At 40.5% G+C, this 6,829-nt stretch overlaps 11 non-coding genes across 11 annotated transcripts; all 11 read right to left on the minus strand.

The window, feature by feature from the left end:
• Window positions 1–153: 153 nt before the first annotated feature.
• trnar-ucg lies at window positions 154–226 on the minus strand. The gene has a single exon. It is a non-coding gene; the product is annotated as a tRNA-Arg (tRNA).
• Window positions 227–509: 283 nt separating this feature from the next.
• Window positions 510–582, minus strand: trnar-ucu. The gene has a single exon. It is a non-coding gene; the product is annotated as a tRNA-Arg (tRNA).
• Window positions 583–1,196: 614 nt separating this feature from the next.
• Window positions 1,197–1,269, minus strand: trnar-ucg. The gene has a single exon. It is a non-coding gene; the product is annotated as a tRNA-Arg (tRNA).
• Window positions 1,270–1,878: 609 nt separating this feature from the next.
• Window positions 1,879–1,951, minus strand: trnar-ucg. Its single transcript has one exon. It is a non-coding gene; the product is annotated as a tRNA-Arg (tRNA).
• Window positions 1,952–2,234: 283 nt separating this feature from the next.
• trnar-ucu lies at window positions 2,235–2,307 on the minus strand. The gene has a single exon. It is a non-coding gene; the product is annotated as a tRNA-Arg (tRNA).
• A 326-nt stretch (window positions 2,308–2,633) lies between these two features.
• trnar-ucg lies at window positions 2,634–2,706 on the minus strand. The gene has a single exon. It is a non-coding gene; the product is annotated as a tRNA-Arg (tRNA).
• A 627-nt stretch (window positions 2,707–3,333) lies between these two features.
• trnar-ucu lies at window positions 3,334–3,406 on the minus strand. Its single transcript has one exon. It is a non-coding gene; the product is annotated as a tRNA-Arg (tRNA).
• A 614-nt stretch (window positions 3,407–4,020) lies between these two features.
• On the minus strand, window positions 4,021–4,093 carry trnar-ucg. The gene has a single exon. It is a non-coding gene; the product is annotated as a tRNA-Arg (tRNA).
• A 609-nt stretch (window positions 4,094–4,702) lies between these two features.
• trnar-ucg lies at window positions 4,703–4,775 on the minus strand. The gene has a single exon. It is a non-coding gene; the product is annotated as a tRNA-Arg (tRNA).
• Window positions 4,776–5,058: 283 nt separating this feature from the next.
• Window positions 5,059–5,131, minus strand: trnar-ucu. The gene has a single exon. It is a non-coding gene; the product is annotated as a tRNA-Arg (tRNA).
• A 958-nt stretch (window positions 5,132–6,089) lies between these two features.
• Window positions 6,090–6,162, minus strand: trnar-ucg. The gene has a single exon. It is a non-coding gene; the product is annotated as a tRNA-Arg (tRNA).
• Between the last annotated feature and the right edge of the window lie 667 nt (window positions 6,163–6,829).

The following is a 6,829-nucleotide window of genomic DNA, read 5'->3' on the forward strand; positions in this document are numbered from 1 at the left end:
TGTCAGATATCTTGACAGCGAGATATTGCCAACTGAAATTCCTAACGATTTTCCTATTATTCAGATGTCTATAGTTGACCAGAACATCACATAGAGGCTATTTCGCTTGCAACACTTCTGGCATTTCTGCCTATTGGGATATTAGCAAAGATACGACCACGAAGGGACTCGAACCCTCAATCTTCTGATTCGAAGTCAGACGCCTTATCCATTAGGCCACGCGGTCTTTTTCTTTGTCTTTGTTTTTGTCTTTGTCTTGTTGTAAGATGGACAGCCTGTCCCAAATGTTGGCATGAGAAAGGCGACAAAAAGATTTCCAACTGTCATGTAATCAAACATTCTCTTGTCAGATATCTTGACAGCGAGATATTGCCAACTGAAATTCCTAACGATTTTCCTATTATTCAGATGTCTATAGTTGACCAGAACATCACTGATGACACAACATAGAGGTTATTTTGCTTGCAACACTTCTGGCATTTCTGCCTATTGGGATATTAGCAAAGATACAACCACAAAGGGTCTTGAACCCTCAATCTTCTGATTAGAAGTCAGACGCCTTATCCATTAGGCCACGCGGTCTTTTTCTTTGTCTTTGTTTTTGTCTTTGTCTTGTTGTAAGATGGACAGCCTGTTCGAGTCGAGTCCCTTGTTTTTGTCTTTGTCTTGTTGTAAGATGGACAGCCTGTCCCAAATTTTGGCATGAGAAAGGCGACAAAAAGATTTCCAACTGTCATGTAATCAAACATTCTCTTGTCAGATATCTTGACACAGAGATATTGCCAACTGAAATTCCTAACGATTTTCCTATTATTCAGATGTCTATAGTTGACCAGAACATCACATAGAGGCGATTTCGCTTGCAACACTTCTGGCATTTCTGCCTATTGGGATATTAGCAAAGATACGATTAGGCCACGCGGTCTTTTTCTTTGTCTTTGTTTTTGTCTTTGTCTTGTTGTAAGATGGACAGCCTGTCCCAAATGTTGGCATGAGAAAGGCGACAAAAAGATTTCCAACTGTCATGTAATCAAACATTCTCTTGTCCGATATCTTGACAGCGAGATATTGCCAACTGAAATTCCTAACGATTTTCCTTTTATTCAGATGTCTATAGTTGACCAGAACATCACATAGAGGCTATTTTGCTTGCAACACTTCTGGCATTTCTGCCTATTGGGATATTAGCAAAGATACGACCACGAAGGGACTCGAACCCTCAATCTTCTGATTCGAAGTCAGACGCCTTATCCATTAGGCCACGCGGTCTTTTTCTTTGTCTTTGTTTTTGTGTTTGTCTTGTTGTAAGATGGACAGCCTGTCCCAAATGTTGGCATGAGAAAGGCGACAAAAAGATTTCCAACTGTCATGTAATCAAACATTCTCTTGTCAGATATCTTGACAGCGAGATATTGCCAACTGAAATTCCTAACGATTTTCCTTTTATTCAGATGTCTATAGTTGACCAGAACATCACATAGAGGCTATTTCGCTTGCAACACTTCTGGCATCTCTGCCTATTGGGATATTAGCAAAGATACGACCACGAAGGGACTCGAACCCTCAATCTTCTGATTCGAAGTCAGACGCCTTATCCATTAGGCCACGGGGTCTTTTTCTTTGTTTTTGTCTTTGTCTTGTTGTAAGATGGACAGCCTGTCCCAAATGTTGGCATGAGAAAGGCGACAAAAAGATTTCCAACTGTCATGTAATCAAACATTCTCTTGTCAGATATCTTGACAGCGAGATATTGCCAACTGAAATTCCTAACGATTTTCCTATTATTCAGATGTCTATAGTTGACCAGAACATCACATAGAGGCTATTTCGCTTGCAACACTTCTGGCATTTCTGCCTATTGGGATATTAGCAAAGATACGACCACGAAGGGACTCGAACCCTCAATCTTCTGATTCGAAGTCAGACGCCTTATCCATTAGGCCACGCGGTCTTTTTCTATGTCTTTGTTTTTGTCTTTGTCTTGTTGTAAGATGGACAGCCTGTCCCAAATGTTGGCATGAGAAAGGCGACAAAAAGATTTCCAACTGTCATGTAATCAAACATTCTCTTGTCAGATATCTTGACAGCGAGATATTGCCAACTGAAATTCCTAACGATTTTCCTATTATTCAGATGTCTATAGTTGACCAGAACATCACTGATGACACAACATAGAGGTTATTTTGCTTGCAACACTTCTGGCATTTCTGCCTATTGGGATATTAGCAAAGATACAACCACAAAGGGTCTTGAACCCTCAATCTTCTGATTAGAAGTCAGACGCCTTATCCATTAGGCCACGCGGTCTTTTTCTTTGTCTTTGTTTTTGTCTTTGTCTTGTTGTAAGATGGACAGCCTGTTCGAGTCGAGTCCCTTGTTTTTGTCTTTGTCTTGTTGTAAGATGGACAGCCTGTCCCAAATTTTGGCATGAGAAAGGCGACAAAAAAGATTTCCAACTGTCATGTAATCAAACATTCTCTTGTCAGATATCTTGACAGCGAGATATTGCCAACTGAAATTCCTAACGATTTTCCTATTATTCAGATGTCTATAGTTGACCAGAACATCACATAGAGGCTATTTCGCTTGCAACACTTCTGGCATCTCTGCCTATTGGGATATTAGCAAAGATACGACCACGAAGGGACTCGAACCCTCAATCTTCTGATTCGAAGTCAGACGCCTTATCCATTAGGCCACGCGGTCTTTTTCTTTGTCTTTGTTTTTGTCTTTGTCTTGTTGTAAGATGGACAGCCTGTCCCAAATGTTGGCATGAGAAAGGCGACAAAAAGATTTCCAACTGTCATGTAATCAAACATTCTCTTGTCAGATATCTTGACACAGAGATATTGCCAACTGAAATTCCTAACGATTTTCCTATTATTCAGATGTCTATAGTTGACCAGAACATCACATAGAGGCTATTTCGCTTGCAACACTTCTGGCATTTCTGCCTATTGGGATATTAGCAAAGATACGACCACGAAGGGACTCGAACCCTCAATCTTTTGATTCGAAGTCAGACGCCTTATCCATTAGGCCACGCGGTCTTTTTCTATGTCTTTGTTTTTGTCTTTGTCTTGTTGTAAGATGGACAGCCTGTCCCAAATGTTGGCATGAGAAAGGCGACAAAAAGATTTCCAACTGTCATGTAATCAAACATTCTCTTGTCAGATTTCTTGACAGCGAGATATTGCCAACTGAAATTCCTAACGATTTTCCTATTATTCAGATGTCTATAGTTGACCAGAACATCACTGATGACACAACATAGAGGTTATTTTGCTTGCAACACTTCTGGCATTTCTGCCTATTGGGATATTAGCAAAGATACAACCACAAAGGGTCTTGAACCCTCAATCTTCTGATTAGAAGTCAGACGCCTTATCCATTAGGCCACGCGGTCTTTTTCTTTGTCTTTGTTTTTGTCTTTGTCTTGTTGTAAGATGGACAGCCTGTTCGAGTCGAGTCCCTTGTTTTTGTCTTTGTCTTGTTGTAAGATGGACAGCCTGTCCCAAATTTTGGCATGAGAAAGGCGACAAAAAGATTTCCAACTGTCATGTAATCAAACATTCTCTTGTCAGATATCTTGACACAGAGATATTGCCAACTGAAATTCCTAACGATTTTCCTATTATTCAGATGTCTATAGTTGACCAGAACATCACATAGAGGCGATTTCGCTTGCAACACTTCTGGCATTTCTGCCTATTGGGATATTAGCAAAGATACGATTAGGCCACGCGGTCTTTTTCTTTGTCTTTGTTTTTGTCTTTGTCTTGTTGTAAGATGGACAGCCTGTCCCAAATGTTGGCATGAGAAAGGCGACAAAAAGATTTCCAACTGTCATGTAATCAAACATTCTCTTGTCCGATATCTTGACAGCGAGATATTGCCAACTGAAATTCCTAACGATTTTCCTTTTATTCAGATGTCTATAGTTGACCAGAACATCACATAGAGGCTATTTTGCTTGCAACACTTCTGGCATTTCTGCCTATTGGGATATTAGCAAAGATACGACCACGAAGGGACTCGAACCCTCAATCTTCTGATTCGAAGTCAGACGCCTTATCCATTAGGCCACGCGGTCTTTTTCTTTGTCTTTGTTTTTGTGTTTGTCTTGTTGTAAGATGGACAGCCTGTCCCAAATGTTGGCATGAGAAAGGCGACAAAAAGATTTCCAACTGTCATGTAATCAAACATTCTCTTGTCAGATATCTTGACAGCGAGATATTGCCAACTGAAATTCCTAACGATTTTCCTTTTATTCAGATGTCTATAGTTGACCAGAACATCACATAGAGGCTATTTCGCTTGCAACACTTCTGGCATCTCTGCCTATTGGGATATTAGCAAAGATACGACCACGAAGGGACTCGAACCCTCAATCTTCTGATTCGAAGTCAGACGCCTTATCCATTAGGCCACGGGGTCTTTTTCTTTGTTTTTGTCTTTGTCTTGTTGTAAGATGGACAGCCTGTCCCAAATGTTGGCATGAGAAAGGCGACAAAAAGATTTCCAACTGTCATGTAATCAAACATTCTCTTGTCAGATATCTTGACAGCGAGATATTGCCAACTGAAATTCCTAACGATTTTCCTATTATTCAGATGTCTATAGTTGACCAGAACATCACATAGAGGCTATTTCGCTTGCAACACTTCTGGCATTTCTGCCTATTGGGATATTAGCAAAGATACGACCACGAAGGGACTCGAACCCTCAATCTTCTGATTCGAAGTCAGACGCCTTATCCATTAGGCCACGCGGTCTTTTTCTATGTCTTTGTTTTTGTCTTTGTCTTGTTGTAAGATGGACAGCCTGTCCCAAATGTTGGCATGAGAAAGGCGACAAAAAGATTTCCAACTGTCATGTAATCAAACATTCTCTTGTCAGATATCTTGACAGCGAGATATTGCCAACTGAAATTCCTAACGATTTTCCTATTATTCAGATGTCTATAGTTGACCAGAACATCACTGATGACACAACATAGAGGTTATTTTGCTTGCAAAACTTCTGGCATTTCTGCCTATTGGGATATTAGCAAAGATACAACCACAAAGGGTCTTGAACCCTCAATCTTCTGATTAGAAGTCAGACGCCTTATCCATTAGGCCACGCGGTCTTTTTCTTTGTCTTTGTTTTTGTCTTTGTCTTGTTGTAAGATGGACAGCCTGTTCGAGTCGAGTCCCTTGTTTTTGTCTTTGTCTTGTTGTAAGATGGACAGCCTGTCCCAAATTTTGGCATGAGAAAGGCGACAAAAAGATTTCCAACTGTCATGTAATCAAACATTCTCTTGTCAGATATCTTGACAGCGAGATATTGCCAACTGAAATTCCTAACGATTTTCCTATTATTCAGATGTCTATAGTTGACCAGAACATCACATAGAGGCTATTTCGCTTGCAAAACTTCTGGCATCTCTGCCTATTGGGATATTAGCAAAGATACGACCACGAAGGGACTCAAACCCTCAATCTTCTGATTCGAAGTCAGACGCCTTATCCATTAGGCCACGCAGTCTTTTTCTTTGTCTTTGTTTTTGTCTCTATCTTGTTGTAAGATGGACAGCCTGTCCCAAATTTTGGCATGAGAAAGGCGACAAAAAGATTTCCAACTGTCATGTAATCAAACATTCTCTTGTCAGGTATCTTGACAGCGAGATATTGCCAACTGAAATTCCTAACGATTTTCCTATTATTCAGATGTCTATAGTTGACCAGAACATCACATAGAGGCTATTTCGCTTGCAACACTTCTGGCATTTCTGCCTATTGGGATATTAGCAAAGATACGCTTAGGCCACGCGGTCTTTTTCTTTGTCTTTGTTTTTGTCTTTGTCTTGTTGTAAGATGGACAGCCTGTCCCAAATGTTGGCATGAGAAAGGCGACAAAAAGATTTCCAACTGTCATGTAATCAAACATTCTCTTGTCCGATATCTTGACAGCGAGATATTGCCAACTGAAATTCCTAACGATTTTCCTTTTATTCAGATGTCTATAGTTGACCAGAACATCACATAGAGGCTATTTTGCTTGCAACACTTCTGGCATTTCTGCCTATTGGGATATTAGCAAAGATACGACCACGAAGGGACTCGAACCCTCAATCTTCTGATTCGAAGTCAGACGCCTTATCCATTAGGCCACGCGGTCTTTTTCTTTGTCTTTGTTTTTGTGTTTGTCTTGTTGTAAGATGGACAGCCTGTCCCAAATGTTGGCATGAGAAAGGCGACAAAAAGATTTCCAACTGTCATGTAATCAAACATTCTCTTGTCAGATATCTTGACAGCGAGATATTGCCAACTGAAATTCCTAACGATTTTCCTTTTATTCAGATGTCTATAGTTGACCAGAACATCACATAGAGGCTATTTCGCTTGCAACACTTCTGGCATCTCTGCCTATTGGGATATTAGCAAAGATACGACCACGAAGGGACTCGAACCCTCAATCTTCTGATTCGAAGTCAGACGCCTTATCCATTAGGCCACGGGGTCTTTTTCTTTGTTTTTGTCTTTGTCTTGTTGTAAGATGGACAGCCTGTCCCAAATGTTGGCATGAGAAAGGCGACAAAAAGATTTCCAACTGTCATGTAATCAAACATTCTCTTGTCAGATATCTTGACAGCGAGATATTGCCAACTGAAATTCCTAACGATTTTCCTATTATTCAGATGTCTATAGTTGACCAGAACATCACATAGAGGCTATTTCGCTTGCAACACTTCTGGCATTTCTGCCTATTGGGATATTAGCAAAGATACGACCACGAAGGGACTCGAACCCTCAATCTTCTGATTCGAAGTCAGACTCCTTATCCA

Source organism: Clupea harengus, unplaced genomic scaffold (genome assembly GCF_900700415.2).
Source record: "Clupea harengus unplaced genomic scaffold, Ch_v2.0.2, whole genome shotgun sequence".
Classification (NCBI taxonomy): Eukaryota; Metazoa; Chordata; class Actinopteri; order Clupeiformes; family Clupeidae; genus Clupea; species Clupea harengus.